At 34.5% G+C, this 15,244-nt stretch overlaps 2 long non-coding RNA genes across 4 annotated transcripts in view; one reads left to right on the top strand and one right to left on the bottom strand.

Moving 5' to 3' along the window:
- LOC307157425 overlaps positions 1 to 15,244 on the bottom strand; it is a 196,123-nt gene that overhangs the window by 141,636 nt on the left and 39,243 nt on the right. The window lies entirely within an intron of this gene.
- Positions 182 to 6,781, top strand: LOC307157197. 3 transcript variants are annotated; one of them, XR_013820892.1, is made up of 10 exons: positions 208 to 328; positions 672 to 776; positions 998 to 1,049; positions 1,188 to 1,361; positions 2,350 to 2,376; positions 3,135 to 3,298; positions 3,696 to 3,826; positions 5,557 to 5,622; positions 5,783 to 5,877; positions 6,530 to 6,781. It is a non-coding gene; the product is annotated as an uncharacterized lncRNA (long non-coding RNA). The 3 variants fall into 3 exon arrangements; XR_013820891.1 differs by lacking the exon at positions 3,696 to 3,826 and having other exon boundaries at positions 182 to 328; positions 2,764 to 3,298; positions 6,530 to 6,775; XR_013820893.1 differs by lacking the exon at positions 3,696 to 3,826.

Here is a 15,244-nt window from a genome sequence, read left to right on the forward strand (position 1 = left end):
CAAGAAAGTGATATACCACAATAATTTAATAAATATAATTATATATAAACTTTAGAATATAAATATGTTAACTAAGCTAGATTTACAAAATTAATTAACAATTAAAATGAATCGGTTGTGCAGTCAGTGTTGGGTTACCTGGAAGGGAAACATACATAACATAATACATATTCAACAACCCATAGGTGGCGATCATATGCGAGTTACCAATAAGCATGCATACAAGCGAAGAACCATGCGAGTCACAGACACGAGTTTACTATCAACGCGTGGCATCCTTTATGGTGGCTGGCAGCATTCTGTTTTGATGTACAAATGGTTGAGAGAGGTAAGTAGTATATGGAATAATATGTGGAAATGTATGCTTTTATCATAGTATGATAATTTGTGGGATTGTGAGCGTTTTCCCCAGAGCTGACTAACGCGTTTGCACATTTGTTTTGTTAAAGGAGCTTTATAATTTTGAAAATGCAGTTTTGAAATCTATCTTAAGAATTGAAAGTAAATCAAACATGTAAGAGAAGTACAAGATGCATCCATATATGTTAATTAGGTGTGAATTAAACTGTTTTCCTTAGAAAAATAACCTACAGGAATCCTGCATTTTTTTTTTTTTTAAGGATACTTTTATTTATTTATACATTAACAATATGTGCGGGAAATTTCTACAGGTTTTAGAATGAACAGAAACATGCAAGGACATCAAGCACACTTGTGCACACCTCCATTTTCCCTCATATCAGCATCACCAGAGACAGTGCTAGAAAGGTGTCAAGGTCTGTATGTTTTTTGTTGTTGTTGTTGTTATTATTTTACCATTACCATTATTTTTTACCATAAATATTTTGACCTCATTTGTTTGACAGTTTTTTTTTTCTGCCAGTTTCTGTGTCCTGCCTGTATATGTTGTTTTCTCTCGAAAGCAGCCTAGATTGTTTATGCTTCTAGTTTGCTGATATTTTAATGTTGATATGCCTTCCTCTGCTGTTTGTTGTAGGTAGCTCCCGATGAGAGACCTAGTGTCATGCCTGATCTGGAATCAGCTGCAGGTTTGCCAAACTCCTAATTTTGATGAATTCATAAACTGACACTGTTAGTTTGTTACACAATGTGTTTGCCTTTCCTTAGTAAAGTGTGCGTGTGTGTGTGTGTGTGTCTGTCTCTCTCTCTCTCTCTCTCTCCTTTAGATGAGCTTTCCCCTGACTCGAAAGACAATATAGAGAGCTGAGTGAGAACTACTTCTCCCTGAAAAGAGAGCGGGACCATCATTACATCGACAAGAAGAGTCTCCATTACGCTATATATTCAAAAAAGTCCCTTTGTCTTCCACGGAAAGTAAACTTATGGATTTGCACATGAAGGTGAGTAAATGACGGCAGAATTATCATTTTTGGAAGAACTAGTCCTTTAATATGCATTTCAAGGCTGAGATTGTGTCTGCAGAGCTAACGTTACTCACACAAAATAACATCTAAAGTGCATGTGACGAAGACAATATCTTTATGAACTTCAGAAAAATATTTATTAGATTTAGGTAAGTATTAACTAACAGACAGACAGACAGTTATATTCAAAACAACTCCAAATCTTACTAACTTTCCATGATAAAGTGCTTTACCATTTAAACAGATCCAACAAATAAAATGAAGAAAAAACATTATCTGTCGAAATCTGTCTGTATAATGTTGGGCACTGAGAGTATAATGGAAATATAATTAACCACAAACCAACATGAGACTTCCAAGTCTTTTAAATAAATGATTCTCTCTTCTATCCTTTTCTTTTGGTATAGAATAAAATACCAGTTCAGGGTTCCTCTTTCAGCTGTTGTTGCAGCCAACTGCACAACATATTGCAGGCATTACTGAGACCGTGATGGCGGCGCAAAGCTACAGTGACGTGATGTGAACCGAATGAATAATCAGCACAGTTGGAGGTAGCCTACTAAGGCTTCCCACATAATCCATGATCAAATCTTTGATTTACAGTACAGTATTAATTCACACATCACAGTAACACTGCAAAATTAAAGACAGACAATGAGATCCGACTAAAATCACGTTTTATTGAGTCAGCAGTTATATACAAACAATAAGGAAAGCTTCAATACTTAAGTTTGTTGCAGTAGCTCACCAATCTGGCTTTCTGCCTCTGGTATGCGCGCACACCCTGTAATGTTTGAAAACAGGAAACCCATGTTTCAACAACTACGGATGGGCCCTGGCTATTAATTCGGGTTACAAGTCTGACTCTCTAACCATTAGGCCATGGTGGTACATTGACACACTTTCCATCCACAAACTTTTAAAATAAGGTTGAGATTTCATTCTTCTTCCTTCTCTTTTCCAGAGATTTGGAAGAACACGTCCTTCAACGGTGAGTTGTCCCCATACCTAACCCAACCATCTATTTGAATCGGAAAGTAACTGTTACCCTTAAAACTAAAATCATTTACATTTTTGTAAAATGTAAATACAGGTTGATGTGGAAGATAATATTTAAAAAAAATGAGCACAGCCTACCTCATTTGATTGAATGTTTATGACTTATTTTCAATTTTTAATGATTTTATTTATAAAACATTTAGGCTTAAAAATATTTAGTTTTTATATGTTCAGACAGTGATGGTGAAAGTGATTCAGAAATTGGAACTTTGTCCGAGGAGGAATCAAGTGATCTAGGAAGTGATATGGCAAAATGGGCTGTAAAAAATAAGGCAACACGCACATTGGTTGATGAGCTGCTCTTGGTGTTACATAACAGGGTTGTATTCAACTACCAGTCACAGGAGAAGATTGATGCAAGAACAGAAGATGACTGGTTGTTCACCCTTGATCGCTGCAGGCTTGCAAACGTTTGTGCTGGACAATATGCATGTTGTCTGCCCTAGGGGTTGTCAGACGATTGCTGAACTTTCTAAAACAGGGACCGAGAGGGTGTAGGCTGTCCTCAAGGCAAATTGAAGAAATATCAGCAAAACTCTTGATCATTCCCACTACTTAGAATTATACTTCATTTGTAATACCTGCTGTAGCAATTTCCCTTCTTTATTTTATTTTTAAACCAGATCATTCAGCCCTGGCCAAGAGTGTCTGTCCATAAAAATAATAATTGGTCGCTTCTTTTTTGGCTAGAATTCCAGAAGAGAGTTCTTCAGCTCCTTGTCAAAATCAAGGATACAATTCACGTTGCCACCTCATCTGCTGGAACAAGTTATGAAGTGAAGCCGGCAAACACTGAAGAAGAGCTCGAAGCTTTAGAGAATCACCTGGAGGACAAGAATGAGGGAGCAGAACTGGTAAGTTTTCTTTATTTTCGCTCATGATCTGCGCTGTGTATGAACACTTATCCACTTTTTCATGAGAAATATTGCCCTATCGTTTTTTCCAAAAATGTTAGAAACTATTTTTGTTTATGCGTGCCTCTCTGAGATCTTTTTTTGGATTAAAAATCGTTTGTTATTTTGTTAGTTTATATAAACCTTAATATTATTTTCTTTGTGATTAAGATTATTATGCCTGATCATTGTGCCCCAAAATAAACTTTAAAGGTTATCTTGCACTGTATTATGTTTGATTGTATGTTTGCATACCATTTGCTAATTCGCCAGAAAAAAAAACGCGCTTTTACCATCTCAGAAGCACTAACATTAGCTATGGCCGTATCATTTTCCAATCTTATGTCCTTTTTCTTAGACGCTAGAAAAACCATAGATCGAGGAGAGAACCACTATAAATCTGGACATGTAGAACAGTGCAGCTTAGATGCTGGTTTACTTGCCGGTATTGTACGGGCCAGCATGAGGGACAAGGTTTATCGAGTCTCGGTAAGTAAAACTAGGGAGAGATAGAGGAGTTATAAATGTTCTATGTATTTAAGATAACTATACAAATAATCTCTGAACAAGCATAACACAGTTAAATTCCAAACATTTAATATAATAGGCATAATATAATTTAATATAATAGTTGTATTATAATAAATATAATATAACATAATATAATATAACATAATATAATTTAATATAATAGTTGTATTATATATGTTGAAATTAAAGAGAATTGTCCAATAGCATCAACAAATGCTTATTATAATATATTAGAATTAAACCATATATGTTCCCTAAATAAACCATACATACTCATTTTGTTAACATTTTCTTTACCAAATGCCAAGCAGGTTATAACTGGTGTGTTTTATGTCATAGATCAAAACGTGAAAATATTAAGAGGCTTTAACCACAGACCTTATTTCAGGCGATTTAGCAAAAACCCATTCAAAAAACCCATAGACTTTTAGGGCGAGGGAACCGGAAGTGCTAAAATGCTAACTCACTTCCGCGTTTTGGCCTACAAAAGTGACGTCATAACTTCGGAACTCTATTGGGGTCTGCGTATCAGGCTAGTGACACATGGTTTCACAACTCTAATGTGCATGGGGCGAATGTACAGGGCTTAAAGTTCTCAGGCACCATTCCTGATTTCAGGCAAAGAGCACTTTTAAATTAATTCAATACATTGTGCACATTTCCTCCCGGACAACTTTTCAGACCTCAAATCTTTTCTTGCTTTAAGCCCTGAATTTCAATGCTAAAGATTTGTAGAGATATTCTTATGCCTCTCGCTGATTGGGTACAAGACAAACACTCAAACTGATCTAATAAGTACAGCTTCACCTTTTGATCAGAGACAACAACAGAGACAGACAAGACGAAGAGGTGTGCACGTCTTATAGGAGCATGGGGCCTATAGAGCGTGCACAGTATGTTTTCATCCGGGTCTTTACAGCAGGAAGTGCCTTTTCCGGCTTCATTCACTTCTGAGGTGTGTGTTATGCTAGTTGTAGCTAATGTACCCTGGAGGACAAGTGCTCTAATGGGCCTTTCACACAGGACGCGGTATGCGCGGGGCTTGCCGCTGGGTTCAGCGTTGCCCTTCAGATACAACGCGATTTGCGCTGCGCTATGACGTAGGCGGAGTTTTAAAAACCTATATGGGGACACATATTAAAAACCTGTTTACACACATTGCCTACCTACAAGTTGCCTGACTGTTAAAACACAACTATTTTTAATGTAAATCTGTCTGTCTATGAGACGATCATCCATTTTGATTTCCGTGCTTGTTTGGATCCCCTGTTTCTATTGGCCGCGCTGGTAATCGTCACAGAGCGCAGCGGCAAAAGTTGAACTATTTTGAACTTTGACCGCGGCGTGCGCGTGAGCACGCCAATGATGCGCACCGCTGCGCTTGCGCTTTGATCGACGCAGCAACAAAACATCCTTGCGCGGCGCAAGCCATTGATATGAATGGGTTTTATAGCGCAGCGCCGCGCATACCGCGTCCTGTGTGAAAGGCCCATAAAAAAACGAAGACAACAAAAGGGTTAAATAATTAATCTTGTAAAGTGCTGGCAAAGTTTCATTAACAATTGGCTTGTTCACCTTGGTGACCACTACAAACTCCTCGTCCTCATCATGTGCCTGCTTTGTGGAGGTCTGGACTCTACTGACCACTTTTCTGGTTATATTTTTAATTTCTTGTTGCTCCTTTTCAGAGTAAACATCTGAAGAGGTTTGGAGGCATTGATGCTGCAGACCATGTGAAGTCAATGGCTGCGCAAGTAACATTGTTCCTTTTTTGCATTAGTTTACAGTGATGTTCCCTGGCATATACTGTCATGCACTCCCCCCACACACCCACTTACTCGCTCTCTGCTACATTTTCATAATGAACTCGATTGCAATATAATATTCTAATATAAATCTGTTTTACCATGGCAGAACTATGACAAATAAAATGATGACCATAATGAGCCTCAGAGGAAAAAGTGGGAAGGTTGCCTTCATGAAGACCCGTCTCTACAAGATAATCTGTGGTGAGTTTGCTTTAACCTAGTAGTTTTGTAACAATGTTTTAAAAAATTGAATATAGTAAGCAGAATAATAATCATTTTAGTTGGAGGACTCTACAGAGCATGCTCTAATATATAATACTCCATTCTGGGCTCTAGACTAACCGGCAGCACTGGTTACTACCAACTGCCTTTTGTTGCTCGCCCAAGCACATGAATATCAATGACCTTGCACATTGATAAATACTAATTTATATACTTGAAACATTGGCAAAGCCACAGAAGTTGATATTTGAAAAATATTTTAATTTAAAGGGGTGGTTCAGAATTTTGGACATCGGACCTCATTTACAAATTAGCCTGTGTGTTATTTATCAACGGTTATTATTTATTCTCTCAACAGACATTTACATCGATAGTCTGGCGTTATAATTTATTTTATTTTGGTGTACTGTGGAGTGGGTAAAACTGTTTTTAATGGCAGGCTAGAGGATACTGTTGACCACCAGCGAACTATGCAACTGGAAGGACTGGGTGAAATTTTTTGAAAACTGTCTCCACTGATAAATAACACCCAGGCTAACGTGTGAATGAGGACCGATGTCAAAAATCCTGAACCACCCCTTTAAGAGGTTAACGTTTGCTAATACTGATCTGTTTTTTTCCCCCTCATCAGACACTGTCTTGAGCTCATTTGATACAACTACAACAAAAGTAAACGAATACATGGCCAAATTCTTGAAATATGCACCAGAGGATGGGTGGCGGTGGTAGAAAGAAGTAACTAGAAGAGAAGATTTTAACCAGCCGTGTTCAATGTTGCCCAATGGTTGGGCCGTTTTTCTAAAGGTTAAAGTTCGACACGTAAAATTGTTGTGTGAAATGTTGGCACACTTGCAGCCGTGTAATAAAGAATGTTTCTTACGTCAGTGAAATGTCTTTATTGATCTTCTTTATTGGGCCGGTTGCATAAAGCTCTAAGACAGTCTTACAACTTAGACATCAATTTATTTTCTTTAAGACTGTTCATATCTTTTTTAAATCATTTACATAAAAATGTAGATTAGCCTAATTTGATAGCAAAAACTAAGACTGACTGCCCTTGATTAACTGCTATTGGGTCATATTTGAACTTAAGACACTGTCTTAACATAATGGCTTTGTTTATGCAACCGGCTCCTGGTCTTGCTTTGACCAATTGGCTTCTTCCTAGCTGACTCTGTGTCCGCAAACTTAGTGTTTATGTATCCATTTTAAGGTGTTTGCTGTTACTGTTGAACACATCAATACTTTAGTGAAAACAGTTTAACAAAATAAACTGTTGAAAAGCAAGACTTTATAGTGATGTTGAAATTTCAACGTTGATTGGATTTGCAAAATCTAAACTAAAATCTATTGATTCAATGTTGACGAATTCACTTATGTTGAGAAACGTGACGTTGGAAAGACGTTGCTATTTCAACGTTGATTAGATTTGCAAAATCTAAACAAAATTCAATGGTTATCCAACACTGGCACCTGACGTTGATTCAACAGTGACTCGACGTTAAAATGTCAGCTGGGATATGTCTCGTCTTTTGCTTTTGAGAGACCTTTCAAAGAGATTGCCTTTCAGACACCGTGTGTGGTACTACAATCTTGCAACCAATTCCACTCATTTTACAATTATTAGATGATGGGGGGAAAAGTGAATTGTAAAGTATCAGTGGTTAAATACTGACTAATCACAACATGATTCTGCACATGTGGATAGTAAATCATCGTCAGGTGGTATTGATAATGTGCTTGTAAGTGTTTCCAACGCTATTGCCTAATCTAACTGGATTCAATTTGTCAGTTGTCTAGTAATTTGCTTCAAGAATCAAGACCTGAATGCAGTTTTTGGGGCCTTCCCGGAAAATTCTTACAACTAAACACTAACAACATTGTGCCCTCTGCTGCCTGATAATGCTGGCGTAATTTTTTCTCTGGCTTGTGAAACTAACTGATCAGTTTGGGTAAATATTTTTAACACAATTTAAATCTTTAAATTGTGCAAACACTTGATTTCTCTGGAGGCCTGTAGAAAGTTTGTGCACCTCAAATTTGGCTTGTTTTCGGCTGCTGTGACGAACGGTTTGCGTGCTTTATCAATTTATTAATCTCAACTCGTTTACATATCCCTTATGCTGAATTCCTGCAACTCAGTTAATCAAAAATAACCAGTTCTGGGAACGTTGCTGACATGTTTAGAAAAAAGGTGCTATGTTTTAGCAAACAAGACAATGATTCAGGTAAGATAAAGTTAGATTTGGTGATGTAGGCCTAAACAACCAACTCAGAAACCAAAAAAAAAAATGAAAGCTGTCACTTGAGATTCCTTGCCTACTGCTCTCAGAAATCGCAGAATTTAAAGTTATAGTAGGCTACTGTGCACACACAGAGACACAAAAGAAATAAATTTCATAACAGAAAATTGTTTTCCTGTTTGATCATTCTGCATACAGCAGACTTAAACCTTGACAACAGATCACATTTATTTCATAAGATGAATTACTGAGATGAGGTAAAAAAAAAAAAAAACACTGGGGGTCCATGTTTCTGGGTTCTGGAAGGGTCTAATGGATTGTCAACCTTAAAATCAGTCCTGTTTGTGTGGTGGAACAAGCAATGGTATATAGAACTATGTTTAACATCTTAATTTCATTAACTAATTATGTTAACTCAGCTAATTTAATGTAGAAGAGATGGACACTATGTAAACTAAGTAGGCCTAAATGTATTGTTTAGAGTTTCCTCTGACTAAAGATTTTCCACTGTTGATATGGAATATGCAAGTGTCAGAAAAAAGAAAAGCTTTACTGCTACAATGGGGTTTAATAGATGCTATATCAGGGTTCACCAATCTCGGTCCTGGAGGGCCGCTGTCCTGCAGAGTTTAGCTCCAGCCAGCTCCAACACACCTGTTTGAAAGTTTCTATGCCTAGTGAGACCTTGATTAGCTGGTTCAGGTGTGTTTAATTGGGGTTGGAGCTAAACTCTGCAGGACAGCGGCCCTCCAGGACCGAGATTGGTGAACCCTGTGCTATATGCTGAGGGAGAAACTGCAAATTTAACATTTTTCTCTTTTCTGACTTTTCTTTTCTAAGGCTATATCCTAGAAAAATCCTGGAAACTCAAAATGAACTCAATAGCATAATATTCTCATTTCAAAATAAATTTAATTTCTCCTACATTTCTTCTTCTCCTTTAATGAAGAAGACGTTGTAGGCTACCCTTTTTGCATTTGCGCCACAGTAAAGTGACATATTACTGATTGACTTTAAAAGATCCTGGATATCATTCATATTGCCAGCATATTGCAGATGTGACTCACACAAACACGAATATCAGCGAGAGCAGTAGGTTTACATAATTACAGGTTATTTATTTTTTTATTATTCGTTTTGGTATAGCCTACATTAAATCTCTTAGTACACAAACTAAAATGATCACACTGGTAACACGGTTACATTCTTTCAAAACATGATCTCTTTATTCAGTTGATCGATAACTCACCAAGTACGTTATGATTTCGACCAAATGCGTCGGGGCAGTATATGTTGACGAATCAACCGCATTTCAACGTTGAATCGATGTTTTATTTTCAACGTAATAACGTTCTGATATACCGACCAAATAGTGAACGTTGATTCAACGTTGAAATTTGATCAACGACTGATACTAACCTTTACAACTAAAAATCAACGTTGAATCGACATCGGTCTGCTATCTGGGAGACAGTCTGTTGATCGCGTGAATAAAGATCTTATCATTGCAACGCAATTTTTGCACTCTCACAAATGCTTACACCAAATCACAATGCAAACACGATGTGAGTACACAGTAAGAGCTTCGTTGTGTAGTGTAACAGTGTCATTATTTCATCACGAGTTTGGTAAGTGTCCAGATAAGCTCTCGCGGCTCGCGCTGTGCTGTTTGATTGACAGCTTGGGCGAAAGGGATCGTTCAATAGACCTTATGTAGCTCCGCCCCTTTTCAGCGCTGCGCTCATTGTCTTTTGACTTCCGGTCTGTATTTTCACAGCGTTTTGCGTGTTTATTAATGAACGGCTCGTTTTAAAATCTTCCCGGTCGATTTACATTTGTTTAGTCATCTGCTTTAAACATTACAGTCCTCATGATAACTTTCGTTAACTTTACATTAAGTAAATCCACTTAAAAAGCTAATTACTCCTGGACAGAAATGCCATATAAATATACAGAGCGACCGCAAAACGGAAGTTAAAAGACAATTTTCCAAAGATGGCGGCGCCCTTGTTTCTCTGGCGCATAAGGTCTATACTGTTTATGCATCAGTGCTAAACGATCAACTTCACATAATTTCTCGTAGTATTATGAAAATAATCTTTTTTTAAACTGTTATTAAATTATATAGCCTACAGAAAGCGATCAAATATGTGAAGTTGATCGTTTAGCACTGATGCATAAACATATTGAACGATTTTAAGAGAAATATCTGAACTTGAATAATTACACAGAAATCACTGATCGCAGATCAGGCATTAGAATACACATGGTTACTTACATGTTGCTGGCAGATCCGTGTCGGAAATTGTGATTGACTGATTTAATAAAGTTTAACCATGCTGGAATCCGAAGGAAGCTTATGACTGTCTTCTTCCACAAACAGGCATGCACAATATTTAGTAAACAGCATGTTTATTGCTTGTAAGTAGCTCGATCCGGTAGCAATCATCATGTCGTCCTATGTTATTTAGCATGTTTGGGCCAATCGGTGGGCGGGGCTAAACAGGCCGTGTTGAAGTAGGCGTTGATCTTCTTTTGTGGAGGCGGTGTTTTATCCTCTTTGACGTCATAGTTCCCCACTTTGAAAAATGATGTCTATAAAAGCTTTTATTGGACTAACAAGGTAGTTTTCAGTTCTGAAACTTACAGGATATTATTATAGTATGATGATCTCTTATATGTCAAAAGCTCAAGGAAACTTTGATTTCTCAGTTCATCACCCCTTTAATTCTTGTTTGGTTGTCACGGTGATGACGAAATGCCCACGTAGCGCATTTCGCAGTCAGATTGCGAACAGCCCATCCCCCCTTCACAATGACGAGCACATTTCACAGAGGGAAACTTAAGTTTAGCTAAGTAACGTTATGTTAAACTAAAATGAAACAGAGCAACACTAAAGTTTGTGTCGTTTTAGTCATGTATGAGTATTTTACACCAAATTTACAGTATTCCTTAGTGACTGTTATTTCTAACGTAATTTCCTATGAATTTTAATACTTAAATGCACTTTGTTAATTCAATACTATGGTATTTTGTCAATTCTTAAATTTATTGCTTTGTTAATGGGTTTATGTTAAATCCAGTGTACAGACAAAGGACAAAAAATGTTGCAAGGTCCCAGCAGTGTATCTTTAATGACTGTTTTTCAGTGTGTGTTAATATACAGTTTTATGTGCAGTTATATGTGCAGAGTCCAGATACTTTGTTATAAAAACTATTTTCTGTGTTTTTAAAATAAGTGACATTGAATGCACTCTAATTGCTTTTATACATGTAAATTCATGCTCTATTTTGTATATTTGTATATTGTATATTTATATTAATGTCACTGGCCTCACTGTTTTAATTGATCCAGCTGCTAAACACTTCCACAATAAACTCCACGAAGGTGCAATTTATGAAGTTTAATCATGAAAAGTGTGAAACTACAAAGAAGAGAAAATACACATGAATTTCACAAAATAGATAAATCATCAAATAAATGAGCATTCTCAAACACACAACGCAAAGAACCAACAACAATACAGTTGTATCAACAGCATAGATTAATACTTTGCAAACTTGAGTAGAAAAAGGTAACAAACATGCTGAATTAAATGTTACATTACATAGCAGAACAATAAAAAACTCAATGCTCACTTAACAAAATCAAACAGTCACTTACAGATATTGCATTTCAAAGGGCTTTGATAAGCAAGATGAAGATGGATGTCTGCCTGCAACCACATGGAGCACCTTGCATAACTAAACCACTGAAGGAATGTGGCCTACTTCCTCTTTAAAACAGGAAACCATAGGAAAACTAAGGAAAACCCAAAAATAAGTAACAAAATAAAAGTCCTTGTTGAAACCGAAGATTAAAGACCAGCACAATTAAGTTATTTATATTTATATGTATATGTTATTCTGAAAATAATATATTAATTTAGTTTTAAAGTGAACTTTTTTCTCACATTTACATGTTCAAGTTTAAGTATTTGCAATGTTTTAAATAAAGAATTTCATATTTTGGAATAATTGTGTCTCTTTGGACTAAATGTCAGGACTTGTGTAGGATAAAAATTATGAAAGTGTAATTTTAATTTAGTAAGAATTAATTATTGATTAGGATTCAATAATTGTTTCAATAACTGTTAACCAATTTTTTTACAGTAATGGTACTGTATTACATAGTTACTGTAAAACTAAAATGCGGTTCTGTACTGTAAATCTCAAATACAGTAACTTGCAAGTTACTGTAAAAAAACCTTGAAAAGTCTAACAGTGTTGATCAAATAAATGCAGGCTTGATTAGCATTAGAGACTTCTTTCAGAAACATCAAAAATAGTAATGTTTCCAAACTTTTGACCAGTACTGTACATGAACATGTAAATAAATAAAATGTATTGCTTAAAAAAAAAAAAGAATATATCATGACTGGACAAGGCTCTCAGCCAATGAGGTTCAAGAACCAGAACAAACTGTTTTATAGCAGTCAAAACTTTACTTTGGAAACATTAATATTTTTGAAAGAAGTCTCATATGTTCACCAGCTGCATTTATTTGATCAAAAATAAATAAATGACAATAATAGTGTGAAATATTACAATTGAAAGTAATGTTTTTCTATTTTTGCACATATTCTAATGTAATACATACCTTCCACATCTATAAGCCAGTCTCTCCAGAAGCAGATGGTCTGGTTCTGTTGTTGCCGTCTGTTGCTTCCGACTGGTGAAAAACACACTTCAAACAAAGACGACAAATCTTTTGCCTGTAGTGGCTTTTCAAGGTTAATAAAAAGGTCTTCAAAAACACGAGGCTGACTCTTGATTTCCTCAAGCAGACCCAAGGTTTGTAACCCATCCTCAAACCTATAAAACAAGCAGATTAGGGGAAAAATATGGAAGTCACAATATCAATCATTAACCCTTTAAACCAGGGGTGCCCAATCCTGCTCCTAGAGATCTCCCGTCCTGCAAAATTCAGGATATTAATATATTTAGGTGGATCTGTTGACAGAAATGCAATATCATATACCCGTAAGCGAATAAAACACTGACACAATGAGGAACAAGTAACAATAATATTCGCAAACAATAACATATCGTTTCAGTGAATTATTAAGTAAACCTAATTTCTTAATTTATCTTTGTAAAGAAACCTCATTGCTTTAATGGCTACTCTCTGCTGTCTCAGACGACATCTTTTCCTGTCGGCCACCATAACGTCTGTTTGCAATTCGCAACCTCACCACTAGATGCCGCTAAAACTTACAGTGAACCTTTAAGCCCTGAAGACATTTTTAGATTTTTTCTTTTCTTTTTCTGAGTCATAACTCCACCAAAAAAAAAATCTTATATTTATATTATATATTTTTATTATAATTAATCTTATATTTATATTATATATTTTTATTATAATTAATCTTATATTTATATTATATTTTTTTTTTATAATTAAGTTCCTCAACATTTGATTTTACAAAGCTACAGTATGTGCGCCTTGTGAGTTTTATGCGTTGTAATCCATGAGGAATCCCAGGTGAAAAAGACGTAGTATTAAATGTATTAAAAATATACTTTAAATGCAAAAAGTATGTTTACAATACATTTGTATTATCAACATGCTTATTTGAAGTGCATTAAAAATACATTTACATGAATTTTAATATATTTCTAAAAAGTATACTAGAAGTACATTGGTAATAAATATATGCTTAATTACACTTTTAAAAAATATGCTAAACACTAACATAATTTTAATATATTTCTAACAATTATACTAGAAGTACATTAGTAATAAATATATGCTTTATTACACTTTTAAGAAATATTCTAAAAGCTAGCATAATTTTAGTATATTTCTAACAAGTATACTAGAAGTACATTAGTAATAAGTATATGCTTTATTACAATTTTAAGAAATATGTAAATAGCTAGCATGATTTTAGTATATTTCTAAAAAGTATACTGGAAGTACATTGGTAATAAATATATGCTTAATTATACTTTTAAGAAATATGCTAAAAAAAAGCATAACTTAAGTATATTTCTAACAAGTATACTAGAAGTACATTAGTAATAAATATATGCTTTATTACACTTTTAATAAATATGTTAATAGCTAGCATGATTTAAGTATATTTCTAACAAGTATATTAGAAGTACATTGGTAATAAATATATGCTTTATTACACTTTTAAGAAATATGCTGAACACTAGCATAGTTTTAATATATTTCTAAAAAGTATACTAGAAGTATATTGGTAATAAATATATGCTTAATTATACTTTAAAGAAATATGTTAAACACAAGCATCATTTTAGTATATTTATAACAAGTATACTACAAGTACTTTGGTATAAATATATGCTTAATTATACTTTTTAGAAATATGCTAAACACAAGTGTAATTTTAATATATTTCTAAAAAGTATGCTATAAAGTAGGCTACTTTGTTAATATATATATGATTAATAACTTTAAAAAACACAATCATACAATTTTTGTGAAGTTTTAGTGTTTTTAAAGAAAACATATGTTACTGTAGTTAGTTTAGTTTTAGTATATTTAAAAAAACAATACTTGTGTAACTAAAGTTGATTTATATTTACTTTGTGTGTAGCAAAACAATTAATATTTTATTTGGTAATAAATACCTTTTTTATAACTATTGTAAAGGCCTACAATATATGTTTAATATTTATGTAATAGCACATGCTTTAGCCCTGGTTTTTTAATAATATTGTGAATTAAATTTTTATATATTTAAATAACACATCCACAAATTGTTTTGTGTGGCAAAGCTTAAAAAATGCAAGTCCTAACATGAAGTGAATTAAACAGTAATTGAAATTAATTTTAATATATTTCTACAAAGGCTATAATTATTGAAATTTCAAATATGTGCTCAGTTATGCTTTTAAGAAATATAGCTAACTACCATGCTTTAAAAACTGCATGCATGTTTATTTCACACTTTATATTGTGTTTTATGTGTAACTGTTCATTTTTTTCTTAATTTATTTGCTATAATTATGATAAGCAATACAATTTAAATAACTAAGTAATGCACTTATTTTCTGGGAGTATTAAATCAATTTGTTTTGTTTATTTTTTT

This window comes from Squalius cephalus (assembly GCF_949319135.1).
Source record: "Squalius cephalus genome assembly, chromosome: 4".
Taxonomy (NCBI): domain Eukaryota; kingdom Metazoa; phylum Chordata; class Actinopteri; order Cypriniformes; family Leuciscidae; genus Squalius; species Squalius cephalus.